General features: G+C 38.7%; 1 protein-coding gene across 3 annotated transcripts in view; it reads right to left on the bottom strand.

Moving 5' to 3' along the window:
- Nucleotides 1–23404, bottom strand: part of LOC143029698 (E3 ubiquitin-protein ligase TRIM23-like) — a 144225-nt gene that overhangs the window by 17062 nt on the left and 103759 nt on the right. The gene's annotated exons all lie outside the window — the stretch shown is intronic.

The raw sequence follows: 23404 nt of genomic DNA, 5'->3' as shown, positions 1-23404 counted from the left end.
AGAATGGGAGAACTTAATAAGTAGTATGAGAGAGGATGAACAAGGGAGGAGAGGAACCAATTGATGAAATGAGATCAATCAATCCGTTGCCCCTGGTCTTTCTTGCAGAAAACCTGCAGCCTTCAGAAAACTGGCAACGGACTTTGGGCAAGACCATAAGTCACTTAGGGAAGATACACTGTATTATGGTCTGGGGTTTGCTAGTGTGGGGAATTGCAGTATACGTTCTGTGTCTTCTGTGAGGTGGTTACATCTGGGACAGTTCAAATCCATGGCCAAGCCCATTCTATGTTGGTATTGTCATAATGCTGGATGTGTCCTGAGTCAAGGTGTGCAAGAGTGGTTCTTATTAGGTGTGGGAGGGTTTTCTATGTGAGGCTAACATTGGGGTTGTTGAAATATTAAGTTTGGTGGTCTTCCTTGAAGGGCTTGCTCAGTAATCTGACTATTTACCAAATTGTATTTACTTAATTGCAGTATACAAGAAGGGAGCAACCCTTGTTGGGTCCCTTCTCCTATCTATCTATCTATCTATAGATAGAAGGGACCCAACAAGGGTTGCTCCTTTCCTGTATCCTGGGTCCCCTTTCCTACTCTCCAATTTATCATACCTAGTCTCAAGTTCTTATACAGTTCCAACCTGGTTTATATCCCTAATTTCCTATTATCATATTTAGATTTTAATTTATGTTTTGTTCCAGCTTAGGTTATATCAGCTTCTTTGTTATTCCAAATATTTATGCATCTATATGGCAAATTGTATTTCTTCTCCTCCTTTAGACATCTGGTCTTTCTTCTTTTGCTCCCATGACCTCTTCTGTCTGTGCTATCTATCCACTTTAGTGACCTGAATACTGTAATAATATTACTTCTTTCTCTTCAATCTTTTAAATTTGGCTGACCCAGTGCTTTTAGTCTTTCCTCATATGGATTATCTGCCAGGCTGGGGACCACTTTATTTCCTGCATGAGGGGATGGAGAGGGGGGTCACCAGCTAAGTGAAATGGCTTTGCTGTGAATGCCTTGTGTGTTGCTGCATTGCTTCTGACCCAGAGCAGAGGGTGGGATACAGGAATGACCCATCATCCATAAGAAGCTAAGATGAGAAGGAGGAAAGGGTGGTGGATGGAAGTGGAATGGGTGGGAGTGAAATAGGTGGGAGTAGGTACATGCCTTTTGACTTGGCTACCTCCCTGGTAAGTAGGAAAAAACTCTTGGCATATAGAGACTTTCCCACTAACTCTTGGCACAATTTTTTTCCACACCTTTGCACAACTGAGTTGTACAAATCTAGAAAGAATTCCATTTTTTCTGATTCTCTTGTATTTGTGAGTTTCCTTCAATTTAATTTACAGATTTTCCTAAAATTTGCATAATTTGTTTTCCCAAGGATTATCTGCCTTGTCTATGTAATTCATCTCTTAAGCTCTACATTTCCAGTCAATTAAAATCTTAGTACTAATTTTTACTATGGGGCACATGTACTTTACAGAAACTAATTACATTGGGTTCTTTGGTATGTGGTAAATCCAATCTTGCTGGTGTGTCATCTTCTACTGATCTTGTGGCTTTGACCCACTGGGTTATCACATTTTCCAGGCATCAACATGTGAAGCCTAAGAGCAGATGCCACTGCAGTGAGAGTGGCAGGGGTGAGATGCATTGACACATCATCATTGTCAAGATCAAGTTCCAACCTGCTGCATGGATTTCACACAGTACCTGGTCCCTGGAACAGGCCCAAATGTCATTCACTCTCCCAATTTTCAACTTTCTAAACACACATATATGTATGTATGTATGTATGTATGTATATATATATATATATATATATATATATATATATATACATATATCTTTTTCAAATAAGATCAATACACCAGGTTCTGTCCTCCCACATATCTTTGCCAGTGACATTGAGACAAACCCTGACTGCTATATAAGCAAGCGAGGCTAGAGTAAAATAAAACAAGGATTAAAAGAAAAAAATCACAATGGTTGTGGTTATCTGGTCAAAAGAAATATATAGTAAACTTTAATGAGATAATGGAGCAGCAGAAAAGAGAACATGTTATGGTGGAAACAGTGATGTAGTCAATAAGACATGTGGCCATTGTTGGCTGGCAATAATACTACATTACTTCATGGAAGGTATATCTGAAACATGAGATAGAAAAAAAAAGCTAGGGAAACTACCTCCATGATTTTGGGAAACTACTTAAATAAAATTTATCAGAATGACAATATGTTTAGGTTACATCAGTATAAGAGAAATGGTTCACACCCAATGAAAATAAAGTTTAAATCAGCAAGATGTTTAAAACCCTTTGGGTTAGGAAAAATGTAATGGAGGATGATTATGCAAAGGTATGGGAACTTGTAAAGGAAGTTAAGGACAAAAACAAGATGAGAATGGAAAAAGAAAATTAACACATTTTCTGCAGAGTTCTCAATCAGAGCATGAGGAAATGGCTTAGAAAGATATGAGAGCAAGATAACTTAGGGAAGACTGCAAGAAATCTAAAAGTAGCCTATGCTAATGTAGATTATATACTATTAGCCATGATGGATATAAATAATTATTTGATGATCAATGAGTCTGATATTTTGTGCTTAGTAAAGACCAAACTTCCAATTTTTTTCATCAACTGATGGAGAAAAGACAGAGAAGAAAAAATGGGTGGTGGGGTAATGGTCATTGTGAGAAATGGCATAATGGTGGAAGAAGCAAATCTGAAGGAAGACAAGGCTGAAGCAATCCACCTAAAAATCAGAACTATACTGCAGAATAGAAAAGATCTCATGGTGATATTGTTACCATAGTCACCCCCTGGTGCTACTCTATTTTTTGTAATGCTCTCGGACCAGGAGTGTTGGTTTGTTTACATACAGACGCGAATTCACGGTCTGATATTAAAGTGTTTAGATATAATGTATCTGGAGATATGTCTATGCTTGTGAGATCTGCGGTGCTCTAGTAATGTAAGAATTTATAGAAATACTTATTGTAATTGCTTTTGGTGTATGATCCATGTACGGTGTGTATTTTACGATATTAAATGTATCGTTAGGGGGGATGCCAAGATTGTTGGAACAGTCATGACAGTTCAAACGCCTAGAACAATGAGACCCTTGTCCTAGTCTCTTCTCTGCTGCGTGTAAATCGAAATGGACGCTTAGTCCTTTGCTGGGGGAAGTAATAGTTGGGAAAAGAATAAATGGGAGGAATAACGGGATATAATAATGAAAACACGTAGGAGGGAAGGAGCAATGGTCACTGGTAAGTTATGACTGCATATCTGGTAAGGATTGATGTGAATTGAAGTGATTAGCAAGGATCCAATTTTCCTGTGTTTATAGGAGCAGAACCTGGTTAAGAGGTTAGATGAAGGTTATATAATTTGAGCATGTTTGTAGAATCTATGGATGAATAGTAATTGGTGCTTTTAGTTACATGGAATGTAATACAATGACTATGTTGATGTGGAGGCAGTAGCTCAACTGAGTAGCAGTGGAGACATTGAATAATTACCTCATATGATAAGAATGGACTTGAATTGAGATGCAATGATAAATGTATACATTTAGTTCTGTACTGTTAGGCTTATTCAATATAGGTATGGATATAATTACCTACTATCTTTTTGTACCCTCCATTTATGATGATAATTAATGTGGGATGATGAATTTTCCTAACTGAAGGGGGGATAAGATATATTTGATACAGAGGAAAGTGTGCAGTAGGAAGTGAAACAGATATCCGTTATTGTCACTCCACCTTTAAGGGATGAGGCAAGATCTGTTGTTGTCCTCCTAGATCCTTTATTTACTAATCAATTGCTTTAAGGTTAGAGGTGGTAGCGTGACAAGTGGGGGCCCAAGGTCCGGGATTTCTGATACCAGACAAGGAAGCCACAACCAGTGCTTCTCCCACACACAGGAACATCGGCCAGAGACAGTTGCAAGTAAGAATTACACATGTAGGAACCCCAGAGTAAAACTCCCAAGGACAGAGGTATGTTGAAAAGTTTAGTCGAGTGAAAGTGTGAAATATAAAGTGAAATATAAACAATTATAATGGCAATGTACAGCGACCAAGTAGAAATGGGTAGTGACCACGGTGACGAAGTGGAAGTGCATGGACAAAGTGTGGAAATAAATCAAATAGTTACGAGTAAAGACGTGCAAGAATTTGTGAAAAATCCCGATATGCATCATTTGTACCAGCTTAAGGTAGACGACTTGCACGAGTTAGCGGGGGTATATGACATTACTGTGTCAGACACTCTCAAGGGTGACTTACAGAAACAAATCGTGACAGCCTTGGTCAGGAAGGGAGTTATTGGCGGAATTAGTGGGAATGAGTCAGAGAAAGAAGAAGGGCAGCTAAGTGGCAATGTAGAGTCGGATAAATGTGACTGGCGAGTGCAAATTGAGATAGAGAAAATCCGAGCAGAGAAGGAAATAAGACTAAAAGAGATAGAAAACGAAATAAGACTGAAAGAGATAGAAGTCTTGGGTACACAAGGAGGAAGAAACGCAGGAAGCGGAGGAGATGATAGGATTAGTCAGTTACCCGAATTTGTAGAAGGAGAGGCAGAAGATTTTTTCATCCAATTTGAAAAAATCACCACCATCAGAAGATGGGAGAGAACAGATTGGGCTAGGTTGGTCCAGGCGAGGTTCACGGGGAAAGCAAGGGAGGCCTTTGCATGTTTATCAATACATGATTCAGTTCGATACCACAGAGTGAAGGAGGCTGTGCTCAAGACAGTAGAGATGACACCTGAAGTATATAGGAGGAAATTCAGAAATATGAAGAAGACAGATGGACAGACATATGGCGAGTTGGCCAGGGAGAGTACCATGCGATTCGAACGGTGGTGCAAATCGGAGAGAGTAGAAGACTTTGAGGACGTGAAACAGTTGATGTTGTTGGAGCACTTTACAGAGATGATGCACCCCGATATCAGATATGAAATCTGTAGGAATCGGATTAAGAATGTAACGGATGCAGCAAAGTTAGCGGATGAATTGACTGTTATGCGGAAGATGTGTACAGGGCAAGTGAGCCACAAGCCAGGTGGAACAAGGAATGTGGGACATGCTTATGGAAGGAATGACCAAAGAGTAGGCCACTTTGATTATAGACAGGACCATTACAATCCCCAGAGATCACAACCCCATTATGTTCCGCAGTATCAAGAAAGGAGTAAACCTAGGAACCCACCCCAGTATAACCCTATGAGGCAGCAGAATTTTAACGGTTATGTGAACAGGCAGGAAAGGTCACATGTGAAATGCTATGGGTATGGAGAGAGTGGTCATGTGCAGTATCAGTGTAGAAAAGTGCCCAAATCCGCTGGATTGACTGTGGCATGGGAGAAACCACAAGTGAGATTGGATGTAGAACCCAAGAGAAAGGAGGCAATTGTTGGTAGTTTCCAACCGTTCATAACAGAAGGAACGATATCATTACCTGGAGGGTCGAAGCAAATAAAAATCCTAAGGGATACTGGAGCGAACTTAAGCCTAGTCCTCAGAGAGACACTGGAGTGGACCGAAAGTTCATATACTGGTGAAGAGGCTAGAATAAGAGGTGTGGTTGCAGGAACGAATACCCCATTGCATTATGTAGTAATAGACACAGGATATGTTAGTGACAAGGTGAAAGTAGGAGTCCGTGAAGAACTCCCTATAAATGGCGTGGATATGCTTTTAGGCAATGATTTAGACGGGGATAAGGTGGTCCCAGAGCCAATAATGATTGCTAAACCCCTCGGGAATGTGAAGGATGGGAATGTCGACGTGTAAGGTGAAGGAGATGTCTTGGATATTGGAATTCGGAAGAAGGTCCGAAGTGACTGTGGAAATGGAGAAGGAACTCCAGTCGCAGGGAATAAGAAATCTCTGAGCGGAGGTGAAGTAAATGCAAGTGAGGAGAGTGCGGATAATGGAAGTATCCAAAGAATTTATCCAGCTTGTGTAGTGACCAGAGCCATGATGAGGAATAAGGAAACTAACGATGAGGATATGGGTCTAGGTGATATATTCGATGAGGAAAGGGAACATAAGCCTGTGAAAGATGAAAGTGTGGAGATGAAATTAGAGATATCCCCTGATTTCAATGTTGGCAGGAAGGAACTTATCGATGCCCAGTGCAATGATCCTACTTTGAAGGAATGCTTTGGAGAAGCAAATAGAAATGGCGTGTCTGATGATAGTTCTACTGGATTCTATCTTCACGACAATGTATTGATGAGGAAGTGGAGACCTGCGAGTGTACCTGCAACGGAGCACTGGGAAATGAAAAGGCAGATAGTGGTACCAAAGAAGTATAGGCATACATTGATAGCCTTGTCTCATGAGTCTAGTTTGGCAGGACATCTAGGAGTGAGGAAAACAGCAGGGAAACTGTTGACTCATTCCTATTGGCCAAGTCTGAAGAGAGATGTTGCGGAGTTCTGTAGAACTTGCGACATGTGTCAGAGAGTGGGTAAACCGAATCAAGTAATCCCACGAGCACCATTGCAGCCCATACCAGCATTTTGCAAGCCGTTCAGCAAAATCATAATAGATTGCGTTGGACCTTTACCGAGAACTAGGAGAGGAAATTCCTATTTACTGACAATAATGTGTGTAGCCACGAGATTCCCAGAAGCTATTCCACTAAGGAGTATTCATGCCAAGAATATAGTGAGAGAGTTGGTGAAATATTTCTCTTGGGTAGGACTCCCAGAAGTGATACAATCCGAAAGAGGAAGTAACTTCACTTCTGGCATGTTCAGGAAGATATTGAAGGGCTTGCATATTGAACAGAAGTTAGCAAGTGCATACCATCCACAATCACAAGGAAGTTTGGAGAGATTCCACCAAACTCTTAAGAACATTCTGAGAGTATACTGTGAGGATCTTGGTATAGATTGGGATGAGGGAGTCCCACTAGCTTTATTTGCGGTCAGAGATGCAGTACAGGAATCGACTGGATTCAGTCCATTCGAAGTAGTGTACGGCCATGATGTGAGAGGTCCCTTGAGCATGATGAAAGAGAAGTGGCTTGGCAAGAGTGATGACCCGCATTTGTTAACATATGTATCAGAATTTAACCCCTTCCATACGGTGCCGCCTACGTAGGCGTCATGAGGAGCAAGTGGATTCGTGACGCTGCCATATCGGCGTCTTGATTATATTTATTGTAGTCGCCCCTGTGTTTTTACATTCTCTCAAATGTGCCCTGAATCCCATTCTCTGTGGTTTTCAAAATTCGCGGGTGAAAGAGAGAACGATCGATATAAGCGGTGACTATACAGTATTTTATGATGCGAGTATTATTACGACACGTCGTACGGCTGGCATTGGCTGCTGCCCGCGAGATTTAAGTCCGGAGTGAAGTGGTTAAGAGTAGATTGATGAAGGCGAGGGAACTTGTCGCAGAGAATCTGAAGAATGCACAACAGGAGATGAAGTGGTATGACAAGAAGGCGAGAGTGAGAGAATTCAAACCAGGTGACAGAGTTTTGGTGTTATTACCTATCCAAGGGGATCCCTTGAAGGCAGGATATTGTGGTCCATGGACAGTTGAGAAGAAAGTAGGAGAGCTGAACTACATAGTCAACACTCCTGGTAGGCAGAAGAAAAACCAGTTGTGCCACATAAACATGATCAAACCTTATCATAGAAGGGAAGAGAAGACGGAAGTGTCCGAGGAGATGAATGAGTTGAGTTGCGGCGTAGTGAATGCAGAACAAGAAATGGATGATGGAGAGGAGGAAAAATTCAGCAGGTGCGAGGAGAAGAACTTGGAGAATTCGATTGTGTTAGAGAACCTAGAAGCTAAGCTGAATCATCTGAGCGGTGAAAGGAGGGATGATATCATCCATGAGATACATAAGTGTGGAACATTATTTTCGGACACTCCAAGAAGATGTACCGTGATGAAACATGATGTCGATGTAGGTGATGCCAGGCCGATAAAGCAACACCCATACCGAGTGAATCCACAGAAAAGGGAAATCATGAAGAAGGAAGTCCAGTATATGTTGGAAAATGGGTTAATTGAGGAAAGTAACAGTGCGTGGAGTTCCCCGTGTGTGTTAGTGCAGAAGGCAGGTAGTGATTCGTATAGGTTCTGCACAGACTTTCGGAAAGTGAACCAAGTGACTAGGAGCGATTCTTACCCGATACCAAGGTTGGATGACTGTATCGACTGTGTGGGAAAGTCGAAGTTTGTCAGTAAGCTCGATATGTTGAAAGGGTACTGGCAAATAGGTTTGACGGAGAGGGCCAGAGAAATCTCTGCCTTCGTGACAATGGATGGCTTGTATCAGTACCGGGTGATGCCATTTGGAATGAAGAATAGCGGGAGTACATTCCAAAGATTGATTAACAAGGTATTGGCAGGAGTGAATGGGTGTGCAGTCTATATCGACGATATCGTCATATATTCTGAAACTTGGGAAGACCATGTGGAGCAAATTTCAAATGTCTTCCAGAGACTGAATGATGCCAACTTGACAGTGAATTTAGCTAAGAGTGATTTTGCAAAGGCAAGGGTTGAATACTTAGGGTAAATGGTAGGCCAAGGTGAAATACAACCCGTTGATGCCAAGGTGAAGAGTATCAACGATTGTCCCGCTCCTAAGAACCGTAGAGAGTTGCTACGATTCTTAGGCATGAGCGGTTACTATAGGAGATTCTGTAGGAATTTTTCCACAGTAGCTTTACCATTGACTAGGCTGTTGTCAAAGGGAACCACGTTTGTGTGGGATATACATTGTGAGGAAGCTTTTATGACTATTAAGAGGATGTTAATGAGTGACCCTATACTTGTCACTCCTGATTTTGAGAGACCGTTCAAATTGTATGTGGATGCGAGCAACGTTGGAGTAGGGGGCACTTTAGTTCAGGAGAAAGAGGATATCGACCACCTGATATGCTACTTTTCAAAGAAATTCCTCCCTTACCAGAGAAACTACAGTACAGTTGAGAAGGAGACTTTAGCCTTGATCCTTAGTTTGAGTAATTTTGACATATACTTGAGAGGGTCCGGATATCCTGTTTCTGTGTTTACTGATCATAACCCCCTGGTATTTTTACATAAGATGAAGAATGATAACCAACGGTTGATTCGATGGCGTTTAATGCTTCAGGACTACAATCTGATAATACAGCATGTAAAGGGAGCGAATAATATCCTGGCGGATACTCTGTCCCGTCTTCCTTCTTCAACATGAGTCAATCCAAGGATCGCCTCATGTCTTAAAGGGGGAGGGTGTTACCATAGTCACCCCCTGGTGCTACTCTATTTTTTGTGATGCTCTTGGACCAGGAGTGTTGGTTTGTTTACATACAGACGCGAATTCACGGTCTGATATTAAAGTGTTTAGATATAATGTATCTGGAGATATGTCTATGCTTGTGAGATCTGCGGTGCTCTAGTAATGTAAGAATTTATAGAAATACTTATTGTAATTGCTTTTGGTGTATGATCCATGTACGGTGTGTATTTTACGATATTAAATGTACCGTTAAGATGATGCCAAGATTGTTGGAACAGTCATGGCAGTTCAAACGCCTAGAACAATGAGACCCTTGTCCTAGTCTCTTCTCTGCTGCATGTAATTCGAAGTGGACGCTTAGTCCTTTGCTGGGGGAAGTAATAGTTGGGAAAAGAATAAATGGGAGGAATAACGGGATATAATAATGAAAACACGCATAATGAAAACACGCAGGAGCGAAGGAGCAATGGTCACTGGTAAGTTATGACTGCATATCTGGTGAGGATTGATGTGAATTGAAGTGATTAGCAAGGATCCAATTTTCCTGTGTTTATAGGAGCAGAACCTGGTTAAGAGGTTAGATGAAGGTTATATAATTTGAGCATGTTTGTAGAATCTATGGATGAATAGTAATTGGTGCTTTTAGTTACATGGAATGTAATACAATGACTATGTTGATGTGGAGGCAGTAGCTCAACTGAGTAGCAGTGGAGACATTGAATAATTACTTCATATGATAAGAATGGACTTGAATTGAGATGCAATGATAAATGTATACATTTAGTTCCGTACTGTTAGGCTTATTCAATATAGGTATGGATATAATTACCTACTATCTTTTTGTACCCTCCATTTATGATGATAATTAATGTGGGATGATGAATTTTCCTAACTAAAGGGTGGATAAGATATATTTGATACAGAGGAAAGTGTGCAGTAGGAAGTGAAACAGATATCCTCCACCTTTAAGGGATGAGGCAAGATCTGTTGTTGTCCTCCTAGATCCTTTATTTACTAATCAATTGCTTTAAGGTTAGAGGTGGTAGCGTGACAATATATATGACAAGATAAGAGCCCATGTCAAGAGCTTAGAATGAAGTTGAATATCAAGAAGTGTTGCTGGACACATCTCTTCTTAACAACCCTAAGTAAGAATTATTCATTGTGGGAGGCTTAACCACTTCCATACGGTGACGCCTACGTAGGCGGCATGAGGAGCAAGTGGGTACTCGATGATGCCGACGTCGGCATCTTGATTATATTTATTGTAGTCGTACCTACATAATTTCCATTCTCTCTAAACTGGCTTCATCAATTTTCTATGGTTATCAAAATACACGGGTGAAAAAGAACGAACGATTGAGCACTGACTTTATTTTTTATAATGCGATTATTATGACGCAACGTCGCACGTCTGGCAGCATTAGCTGTCCGACGTGCGATGTGCCCCGGAGTTAAGAGGTTAACTGCAATGAGGTCAACATATAGGAGTGGTATTCAAGTGAGGCAAATCCCTGGGGTATTACCATGTTAAATACAGCAATGGAAAACACAATGACCAACTGGGTAAAGGAAGTGACTCAGATGAAAGGTTGGACATGCTACTTACCAAAGAGCCTGACATCATTGGCTCACTGAAATAATTTTACCCTATGGGAATTAGTAACCATGTAACAATTGAACATCAACTAGTAGACAGGGATACAGAGCTAAAGAATGAATCACACAGGCAAAGCAGACTCAGTTTTGGGATGGCAAACTTCTCAAACTTGAAGAAATTCTTTGAAGAAGCAGGCTGGGGAGATTTTATAAATAGCACTGGAACTATGAGGAAAGAGGAATATTTTCTTAAAATTCATAACTTGGGAATGAACAAATGCATGGCAAAGAATAGTGGGAGGAAGAATCAGAAACAAAACTTGTTCAATAACATGTGTGAGGTAGCTAAAACATGCAGGAGAATGGCTCAGGGAAAATGGAGAGAGAGAAAAACCAGTAGAACAATATATATATATATATATATATATATATATATATAAATATATATACATATATACATATACATACATATATACATATATATATACATATATATATATATACATATATATATATATATACATATATATGTATATATATATATATATATATATATATATATATATATATATATATATGAGCTAGAAATTAATACACTATACAAGAATCTGCATGGAGGATGAAAGAAATTTTGAATGGGGTATTGCATATAAATGCAGAGATGACCCAAAATTATCTTACAACTCTAGCAATTAATAAGCAATAGAACCATATACATTTAATGACCCAATTACTAGGGTTCTGGTTGGAAGCTTCCTCTCAGTCCCTCTTACACCTTGACTGACTGTAGGAGGACAATACAATATGCAGGATCCCTAGTCCTCTCAACAGATTCCACTTAGTCACTTTTTTACAATATGCATGGGAAACACAATGGTAGAATTCATTTTTTTTCTCACTACAGGGGATCCAGAAAAATTAGTCATAGATGTGGTAAAGAACTGCTTCAAAGGAACAACATAAAAGGCATCTATATCACCATTCCTCATGAGAAGAGATTTTAATTCTAAGATAGACAATAGATACATGACTCTGGTCCATATGGGTGCTCCAAAACAGATTCCAGTACAGGGTTGCTATTAGTAATAGTGAATGATCTGAGGTAAGGACGGGGCTGCACCAATGTTGCATAATGTCATCATGGCTGTTCAATATGTATTGACAACTATAAAGTAATGTCGTAACACATTCGTAAAGATTCAACAAAAACCCACTGTGTTGGATAAGAAGAAATGAAATAAAATTAATTCCATATATTTCGATCACGGACTGTGATCCTCTTCAGTGGAATACAGAAAGGTAGAGCAAATGGCATGTCTTATATACAATAAAAATAAGGGACAAGGGTAGGACTCAGGTAGCATCTAGTACTTTGCGGGGCAGGTCACCCGCCTTCACCAACGATGGTAACAATTTGTTGACTGCCCAGGTGGTAATGCAGTCAGGTGACCACTGTCCATATGACATATCAAAATTTGGAAATTTGTTAATCAGGGATGATTCTATTATTTTTCTTTTAAAACTGCATTTTGAATTAAAGATAATCTTTACCTCCATGTTGGAAGACAGCGGAATTATGTTGTGCGTATTTAATTGAATTTTTATGTTCTTTCATCCTAGTATATAAATCTCTACCTGTTTGTCCCCAATATACATTGTTACAATCAGAGCAAGGGAGTTTATACACACCTTGATGTATTTCTTCTCTAGGTCTTTGATGTACATTGACTATTTTCTTAAACAAATTATTGGGATAACTAAAAACAATTTTAATATCTTCCTGTGGAAGAAATTGAGAAATGTCATTTAAGGACCTATTATAAGGCAATTTAATACAGTTTTTGTCCCAACTGAAGTTCTTACTGGAATGGGAAGTGGATCCAAAGTAACTAGTTTTGGCTTTACTTAGGGCTCTATTTAGAAACCAATCAGGATACCCTATTCTTTTTAATTGATTCCTGATGGTTGTTATCTCCATTTCCAAATAATGTGGACTACATAGTCTAAGTGCCCTCAGGAAAAGACCTGAGGCAACACTATATTTGGGATGACGAATGGGGATCTTTTGATGCTTTCTTTGAACAAATAAACAACTTAGCCACTAATATTAAATTCAAAGTTGAATGGGAGGTGGATAATAGACTACCATTTTTAGATATCCTATTAATACGGCATCAGGACCAATTGTCCTTCACTGTGTACAGAAAGCCCACACATACGGGGAGTTATGTGCACTTTTTCAGTCACCATCCTGATAAAATTAAATATAGTGTTGCCTCAGGTCTTTTCCTGAGGGCACTTAGACTATGTAGTCCACATTATTTGGAAATGGAGATAACAACCATCAGGAATCAATTAAAAAGAATAGGGTATCCTGATTGGTTTCTAAATAGAGCCCTAAGTAAAGCCAAAACTAGTTACTTTGGATCCACTTCCCATTCCAGTAAGAACTTCAGTTGGGACAAAAACTGTATTAAATTGCCTTATAATAGGTCCTTAAATGACATTTCTCAATTTCTTCCACAGGAAGATATTAAAATTGTTTTTAGTTATCCCAATAATTTGTTTAAGAAAATAGTCAATGTACATCAAAGACCTAGAGAAGAAATACATCAAGGTGTGTATAAACTCCCTTGCTCTGATTGTAACAATGTATATTGGGGACAAACAGGTAGAGATTTATATACTAGGATGAAAGAACATAAAAATTCAATTAAATACGCACAACATAATTCCGCTGTCTTCCAACATGTAGACAAGGAAGGCCATCATATGGATTGGAATGAGGTAAAGATTATCTTTAATTCAAAATGCAGTTTTAAAAGAAAAATAATAGAATCATCCCTGATTAACAAATTTCCAAATTTTAATATGTCATATGGACAGTGGTCACCTGACTGCATTACCACCTGGGCAGTCAACAAATTGTTACCATCGTTGGTGAAGGCGGGTGACCTGCCCCGCAAAGTACTAGATGCTACCTGAGTCCTACCCTTGTCCCTTATTTTTATTGTATATAAGACATGCCATTTGCTCTACCTTTCTGTATTCCACTGAAGAGGATCACAGTCCGTGATCGAAATATATGGAATTAATTTTATTTCATTTCTTCTTATCCAACACAGTGGGTTTTTGTTGAATGTATTGACAAGTTAAACACCATATGAGGACGGAGCCTTTATTTATATGACGTTTCACTTATTACAGCTTTTTCAAGTACTTGAAAAAGCTGTAATAAGCGAAACGTCGTACAAATAAAGGCTCTGTCCTCATATGGTGTTTAACTCGTCAGTCTTGTCGGCAACTGCCATTTTCATGAAAAATGTTCAATATGTACATGAAAGTTGTGCCTTTCTGGACCTACAAAAGGCATTTGATAAGGTACCACACAAGAAACTAATAAGGAAAATAGAGTCAATAGGTGGCATCAGAGGAAAATTATTGGAATGGATGAAAGACTTCCTGACTGGGAGGAAAATGAGAGAAGTATTCAGAGATAAATTCTCAAATTGGGAAGAAATGAAAAGTGGTGTCCTGCAGGGATCAGTACTGGCCCTGATCATGTTTGCCATATACATAAATGACATGGATGAAGGAGTAGAGTGTTATATGAATTTCTTTACAGACGACACAAAAATACTAAAGAAAGTAAGTACGGAGAAGGATTCCAACTCATTACAACAAGACTTGGACAATATCTGGAAATGGATTCAAAAGTGGGAAGTGAAATTCAACAACAAAAAATGTAGTATAATGGAATTTGAAAAAAGTAAAAACAGAATATTGAGAGATTATAAAATTGGTGAAGAAGAGGTAAAAAAAGTAAACTCGGAAAAAGACCTTGGAGTGATGATCAGCAAAGACATGACACCGGACAAACATATTAATAAAATAGTCGGAGAAACCTACAATTTATTGAGGTCAATAAAAGTGGCATTTGTCTATTTGGATGAGGAAATAATAAAAAAAAAAATTAACTACACTAATAAGACCAAAACTCGAGTACGCAGCAACACTATGGACACCCAGTACCAAAAAGAATATAAAAAAATTAGAAAGAATACAAAGAGCAACAACAAAACTGGCACCAACTCTTTCCAAAATGACATATGAACAAAGACTGTCCAAATTAGAATTACCAACTCTGGAACAAAGAAGGGAAAGAGGAGACCTACTATCTATAGAATTATGAAAGGAATGTAAATCTTAGATAAGAATGATTTATTGAAATGGGACAATGGAAAACCAAGAGAACACAAAAAGAAACTCAAAAAAGATAATTACAGAAGAGATCTGGAGAGAGAGAGAGAGAGAGAGAGAGAGAGAGAGAGAGAGAGAGAGAGAGAGAGAGAGAGAGAGAGAAAAAAAAAAAAAAAAAAAAAAAAAAAAAAAAAAAGCTTCCCACACAGGGTGATAGATACCTGGAACAAATTAGACAAAGAAACAGTGTGTGCAAACACTATTCAAGATTTTAAGAAAAACCTTGATGCTGAAAGATACAAAGACGGGTCAGCACGAGCATAGCTCCCATCCCATATAATACAACTAGGTAAATACAGAAAGTACGTGTGAGGGTGATGGGCAGGGGTTCAGAGATGGTTAGTAAAAGGAGGTAAGATGTGAACCAGTTATTATTAGGTGATGACCATGTTCTTGTGGTTGGGTCAAGGGAGAGTCTGAGGCAGTTAGTGAAGGAGTTTGGGAAGGTATGTAACATGTAACAAAAATAAATAAATAAAATAAAAATAATTCTTTCCTTAAAGGGAGAGCATTTCCCCATAAGCTTTGCTTCCCGCTCTCCCTTTTCAATAAGTAATTTTGTAAAAAAAATTGTATATATGTATGTATAAATTGTATTTTATTTTGTTGAATAAACCTTAAAAAAAAAAAAAAAAAAAAAAAAAAAAAAAGTCAATCCATTGCCCCTGATCTCTCTTGTAGAAGACCTACAGCCTTTAGATAAGTGACAACAGCCTCAAAGCAGGTCCAAAGTCACTAAGGGAGGATATATTATGTTTTTACTAAGAGATTGTTATAGTGGGGCATTGTGGTATGAGGTGTTCTTTGTCTTCTGTGTGGTAGTTGCATCTAGGGTAGTTGGAATCTGTGGCCAGGTCTATTCTGTATTTACCTAGTTGTATTTTGCAGGAAGGGGAGCTATGCTTGTGGTGTCCCGCCACTGTATCTCGCAGTGTCTAGTTTGCTTTTAAACTCATGAATGGTTTTTGCGCATACTATTTCATTATCCAGTTTGTCCCAAGTGTCCAAAACTCTATGTGGAAAACTGTTTTTCTTCAGTTCTCTTCTATAGCTATGTTTTATTATTTTCTTTCCATGTCCTCTTGTGTTTCTCTTGTCCCAGTTAAGTAAGTCCTCTCTATCAAGTATCTCTGTGCCTTTCATGTTTCTGTATATGGTCAGTAGGTCACCTCTCTTCTTTGCTCCAGTGTCGGTAACTCCAGTTTACCCAATCTCTCCTCGTATGATAGGTTTGCAAGTGCAGGTGCCATTTTTGTAGCTGCTCTCTGGATTCTTTATATTCTTTTTGGTACTGGGGGACCGCAATGTTGCCGCATACTCTAGTCTAGGCCTTATCAATGTAATCAATATTTTTTTTATCATGTCTTCGTCCAAGTATGCAAATGCCACTTTTATTGATCTGATGGTTTTGATGGTGGATGGTATCCTGACCCCAGGCATACCAGTGTGGTTCTTATCAGTTGTGGGAGTTTTTTTTTCCTGTGAGGTTATCTCTGGGGTTGTTGTTTGAGTTATGAGTTAAGTGGTCTGTTTTGAAGGACTTGTTTTATGATCCAGTTGTGTATGTGTTTTTGTGTGGATATTTTGTGTGGTACAGGTGGTAAATTGTCATAAATGTTTAAATAATATGCTATTGGAGTAGGTTTTTTGTTCTCTTCTGTTCGTGGTGCTTGTGAAATATAGTGTGAAGTGTGTGTGGTGTTAAAAGATTCTGACACAATATTGTGTTCCCATCATTTTCATGTGGTGTTCTATGGAGAGGATTTTGATTTTTGTATACAGGTATCTAAGTATTTACCTAGTTGTATTTACCTAGTTCTGCAGTGAGTCCTTTTACAGTAATTCTTTATCCGGTAAATTCACAGTTATGGTATTTAGTAATTACTACCCTCAGTTCTATTTACAGTAAGAAAAATTCACAGATATAGTATCCGCTCGTGTTTTGGAGGTAAAATTATATATTTTGAAGAGGAAAGAGCAGGGAGAAGGTACGTATGCCATAAGTCGAAACTTGGGTTCGGTATATGGTAATTTCAATTTGCGGAAAGATTTTCAGGAACGCATATGTACCATATAACAAGGACTCACTGTATTACATGGGAAGGGAGCTATGCTCATAGTGACCCATCTTTGTATCTTTCAGCATCAAGTTTTTTCTTAAAACATTGAATAGTATTTGCACACACAGTTTCTTTATCCACCGTAAGTTATTCCACATGTCCAGCACTCTGTGTGGGAAGATTTTCTTTTTCCGATCTCTTCTATAGTCATCCTTTTTGAGTTTCTTTTCATGACCTCTTGTTTTTCCATTGTCATTTTTTAGTAAATCATTCCTGTCACGGATTTCCATTCCATTCATGATTCTAAATATAGTCAGTAGATCACCTCTTTCTCTTCTCTGCTCTAGTGTTGGTAGTTCCAATTTTGATAATCTTTGTTTGTATGTCAAATTGGAAAGAGCTGGTGCCAACTTTGTTGTTGCTCTCTGTATTCTTTCTAGTTTCTTTATATTCTTTTTAGTACTGGGTGTCCATATTGTCACTGCATATTCAAGCTTTGGTCTAATCAATGTAACTAATATTTTTTTAATCATTTCCTCATCCAAGTAGTCAATGCCACTTTCATTGGCCTTAACAGGTTGTAGGTTCCACCGACTATTTTATTTATATGTTTATCCAGTGTCATGTCTTTGCTGATTAATACTCCAAGGTCCCTTTCCAAGCACACTTTTTTTTTATTTTTCACCAATTTTTTAATTTTTTGAAATTCTGTTTTTGCTTTTTCCAAACTCCACTATGCTACACTTCTTGATATTGAAGTTCACTTCCCACTTTTGAGTCCATTTCCAGATTTTGTCCAGGTCTGATTGTAATGAATCACAGTCCTCTTCTGTTCTTACTTTCTTTAATATTTTTGCGTCATCTGCGAAGAAATTCATATAACATTCAACTCCTTCATCCATGTCATTTATGTATATAGCAAACATGATTGGAGCCAGCACTGACCCTTGTGGAACACCACTTATCATTTCTTCCCATTTCGAGTATTTGTCTCTAATTACTACTCTCATTTTTCTCCCAGTCAGGAAATCTTCCATCCATTCTAATAATTTACCTGCAATGCCACCTATTGATTCTAATTTTCTTATTAATTTCTTGTGGTACTTTGTCAAATGCCTTTTGTAGATCTAGATAGGCACAGTCTGTCCATCCATTCCTCTCATCTATTATATCTATTAGTCTCGAGCAGAAGCAGATTAGGCTTGTTGTACATGATCTTCCTTGTCTAAATCCAAATTGGCTTGGTTTTAGTATAGATTTTTCTTCCAGGTGTTTAACCCATCTACTTTTGATCACTTTTTCACATATTTTAGCTACTGTGCTTGTTAGGGAGACCAGTCTGTAGTTAGTTGGATTTTCCTTTTTTCCTCCTTTATATATTGGTTCTATGTTTGCAATTTTCCAGTCTTGTGGTACCTTGCCTTCTTTGAGCGAGCATTTGATCATAGTGTGTATTTTATCTGTTAATTCCTCTACGCATTCCTTCAATATCCAATTTGCAATTCCATCCAGACCATGCGATTTTCTGACATCAAGGTTTTTATTTGGTTGCTGATTTCCTTCTTTGTTACAGTTATTTCCTTCATTGGGAGGGGATTTCTGTCTCTCTATTCCCTCACAGTTAGGTGTGTTCTCAATTGTGAAAACTGATTTGAAGTGGTTGCTCATAACTTCTGCCATTTCTTGTTCTTCTGTGTATTCATGACTTCCTTGGTGCAACTTTTCTATTGTTTGTTTGTTAGTTTTGTGCATCCAGTACTCCATTTTGTAAAGTTGAAAGATTATTTGTATTTGTCTTGATGACTGTTGGGAACCATGCTGTGAAGGTGTAATTGATAGTGGTTCTTATGAATTGCTTGTATATGGTTTCTAATTCCTTTCTGACGTCCCAAGTCGTAGTGATGGGTTTAAATAGGTTTGTTTTCTTGTTTATTTATTGCTGTCAAGACTTTGACACATGGACTGAAAGTCATATGACTATCAAATAAGAGGCCTAGAATTTTAGGTTTCTTTATCAATGGAAGGCTTTGGCCATGTAATTTTACTATCATTTATTTATTTATTTATTCATTTATTCATTTACCTATTTATTTTTTACTCATGGTTGTTTGGTGTGAGCACCCACTGTTGATTTGTGGGGTAAATCTTTCACTATTTTATGGATGATCCATTCTCCCAGTTTGTTCAAGTAGGCTAGGCATTTCTTTGCTTATATTTTGTATCTACTGTGCTATGTTATTGTTGTCAGGTCATCTGCATATGAGAAAACAGTGATGTTTAGTTCTGATTCTTGAGAAGGTTGGTCATTCTTGAAGAGACTGAACAGTAATGGTGAAATTATTATAACCTGAGGGTCTCCATTATATAGCCTTTATTGTTCCTGAGATTTCACTGTTTTGAGTTACTCTGCATTGTCTCCCTCCTATAAAACTGGTTGACCACTTTTTGTCTTTGTTATGTATGTCTGTCTTAATGATCTTTTTGTATAATATGTATCTATGGACCTTGTCAAAAGCCATTTTAATATCTATGGCTTCCATAACTGTTCTTTCTGGCGGGGCCTTTTAGCTGAATTCTTCCAGTACTTAGTATGTGTGTTGGGCTTAATTGATACTGCGCTTCAATGCATTGTACTAGACATTCTTGTGACTTGATTGGAGTTTGATGCAGTGATGCTCTGAATTTTGTCTTGCGATTGCGTTGCTAGGAATCACTGCTTTGGGCTGACAATTCTAGTCGTGGACTAGTGGCTTCCTTCAGAAGCTGTGTAGAATTTTGATGGCTACACACACACACTTGTTGGAGAGGAAGGAAGTCTAGTGAAAGAGCTCCAACTTAGTGTTTTGTCGCTTAAATCAAGGAGACACCTTGTTGTTTTCGGAATGAGAGGGCTATGTAATCGAGTGACCAGTAAGGTGTAAAATCCAGTTTGGAATAGTATAGTACAGGGTATAGCACAAAATGGAGGAAAGAAAAGAAGACAAAAGAATTAATGAACCAAAGAAGAGAGGATTGGATATGAGTAGAGTAGAATCGCCACTAGGTGTGACACCAAAGAGGATGTGTCTAAGGTGGGAAAACAATGTTTTTTCAGGTTTTCAAAGGGAAAGGGGAGCAATAGGAAAAGTTATAGATACAGAAAGAGAGCCACAAAACTGACTCCAAATATAAAAAATAAATCATCTGATAATCGACTAAAACTTATGAATCTGTTTTCCCTAAAAAAGCATAGACTCAGAGGTCACTTGATACAGGTCTTTAAGATTCTAAAGAGGATTAACATCAAAAGTGACCAAATTTTTACATTGAATGAGAATCGGACAAGAAATAATGGTCTCAAACTGTCAGGAAATAGATTTAATTTGGAAGTGGGTAGAAACAACTTTGCCAACCATATAGTTAATGAATGGAATAAACTTCCTGCAGAGGCAGTGCAATTTAGTTCAGTTCGAAGCTTTAAGATTCATTTAGATAAACATCTAAGCAAGATGCTGTAATGACTGCCGATTATTTTATATTGTTTGTTTGTTATTATTTCTCTGTTTATTATTTGCTTGATTTTCATTTTTTATTATTTATCTGTCATGTTATTGTGGCAAAGTAGCATGCAGTTGATACTTTAAGGTCTATATGGGGTGCCCCTACATACCAGAGCCACACATCATTTTGTCTGTGATAGAGGAGGATTCTGTTCACAGAGAAATTATGACACTTTTATTATATTGCGACTACCCCTCCGTTATGCTGTCCCCCAACCCCTTGTTACTGTCCTGTACCATTTCTCTGAATATTCATTTCCTTTTTTTTTGCCTACCCTGTGGTGGGGGAAAAGAATGCTGTCACCAAGTCTTCCCACTTGAATCATAAGAGGTGACAAAAACAGAATGGGGATTAGGACTAGGCATCCTTATCCCTGTAGCCCCACAGGGGACATTTCTAAAAAAAAAAGTAAAGGCATAAAAGGGTCTAGGAGTTTTCCAACCAGTACCCTAGGGTTTCAGTCTTTTAATGTGCATGGATGTACTATAGATGAGAGTAAAAGGAAAGAGATAGGCAGTATGTTTGTGAGAAGAAATATGGATGTCTTGGGTTTGAGTGAAACTAAGTTGAGAGGGAGGGGCGAGTGTGAGTCTGGGAGTGTAGTTGGGAGGTTCTCAGGAGTGAAGAGAGGGCGAGGGAGAGAAGGTGTGGCTATACTAGTAAGTGAAGAGATAGGTAAACATGTAGTGGAGTGGAAGGAGATTTCTTCAAGGTTAATGTGGATGAAGGTGAAACTGGGAAAGGAGATGTGGGTTTTTGTAAGTGCATATGGGCCTGGTAGTGAAAAGAGTGTAGAGGAAAGGGAGGCTTTTTGGATAGATTTAAATGAGTGCATAGAGGGATTAGAAAGAAATGTTAATGTAGTGGTATTGGGAGACCTTAATACTAGGGTAGGAAATGAACCAATAAACTGAGTGGTTGGGAAATGTGGAGTTCCAGGAAAGAATCATAGTGGGGAGTTGATGATGGAGATGTGTCTAGAGAGTTGATGATAACAAATACAGTGTCTGCAAAGAAAGTCAAGCATAAGTACACATGGGAGAAGGTGGTGGATGGAAGGGTGGTAGAGCATTAATGGACTATGTAGTGGTAGATAGGAGTATAACAGGAAGAGTTAAGGATGTACATGTTCTAAGGGGAGAGAGTGGGGGAATATCAGATCATTTTTTGGTGGAAGGTAAGTTGAGAGTGGGGGATAGATGGAGAAAGGGGAAAAGGACAAAAGGTAGGGAGGTGCTTAGAGTGAACTGCTTAAATGAGAAAGAAAAGGAGAAGTAGTACAAGATGAAGCTGAGAAAGGAGTGGGAGGGAGTAAAGGATAGAGTAGAACTAGGAGTGGAGGAGGAATGGGGATGGTTCAAGGAGGGAGTCACAAAGTGTGCTAAGATGGTGTGTGGAACAAGAAGGATAGGAGGAAATAGAAGGAAAGGTAGTGAGTAGTGGGATGAGGAAGCAAAGAAGGTTGTAGAAGAGAAGAAGCAAGCTTTCACAGATTGGTTACAAAACAGGATGTGGGAAACATATGAGAGGTACAAAGATAAGAGAAGTAAAGCATATGATAAAGGAGGCAAAAAGGAGAGAAGATGTGAAATGGGGTAAGAGAATGACAGAAAATTTTGAAAGTAATAAAAAGATGTTTTGGAAAGAAATTAAGAGAGGAAGAGGAGGTGAATCAAGTAGAGAAAAAAAGCTAAAAGGTGCACATGGAGAGATGATAATGGAAGAGAAGGCAGTGAGAGGAAGATGGGCAGAGTATTTTAGGGAGTTGCTAAATGTGAAGGAGGATAGGGAGGGAAAGGTAGTTGCAGTGGGAAGTGCTAAGAAAATGACCGTGATGAGTGAGGAAAATGGAGGAGAAATAAGGAAGGATGAAGTGAAGGCAGTTGTTAAGATGATGAGAGCACCTGATCGTCTGGATGGATGTCATGTAGAATGTCTGAAAAAAGGAGGTACAGTTATGATGGACTGGTTGGTGAGGTTATTTAATGTTTGTTTAAGAGAGGGTAAAGTGTTGGAGGAACGGAAGAGTGCCTGTATAGTTTCACTTTACATAGGAAAAGGGGACAAGCATGAGTATAGTAGTTTCAGAGGGATTAGCTTGTTAAGTGTAGCTGGGAAGGCTAATGGGAGGGTCTTGATTGAGAGGATTAGGAGAGGAAGAGAGGGAGTAATTGGTGAGGAACAGTGTGGGTTTAGGACATTTAGAGGTTGCGTAGATAAGATTTTTGTGGCACGACAGATATGAGAGAAAGCTATAGGAAAAGGTAAGGATGTTTTTTGGGGCTTTTATGGATTTGGAAAAGGCTTATGACAGAGTAGACAGGAAGGCACTGTGGGAGGTAATGCAGATATATGGGATAGGAAGAAAGTTTTTAGCTGTTAAGAGTTTTTACAAGAGTAGTAGAGCATGTGTCAAGATTAGAAACAGAGAGTGGTTTTAGGTAAAGGTGGGACTTTGTCAGGGATGTGTTATGTCACCCTGGCTGTTCAACTTATACATGGATGGGGTGGTGTGAGAGGTAAATGCATGGGTGGTGGGTCAGGGATTGGAGATGGTTAAAGAAAATGGAGAAAAGTGGGAGATAAGCCAGCTGTTGTTTGCTGATAACACTGTGCTCGTAGCAGGATCAGAGGAGGGATTGAGGAAGTTAGTGACAGAGTTTGGGA

Source organism: Oratosquilla oratoria, chromosome 11 (assembly GCF_046742065.1).
Source record: "Oratosquilla oratoria isolate Oo_2021 chromosome 11, ASM4674206v1, whole genome shotgun sequence".
NCBI lineage: Eukaryota > Metazoa > Arthropoda > Malacostraca > Stomatopoda > Squillidae > Oratosquilla > Oratosquilla oratoria.
Note: the sequence above shows the minus strand (reverse complement) of the source record. Positions and strands in the feature narration are given on the sequence as shown.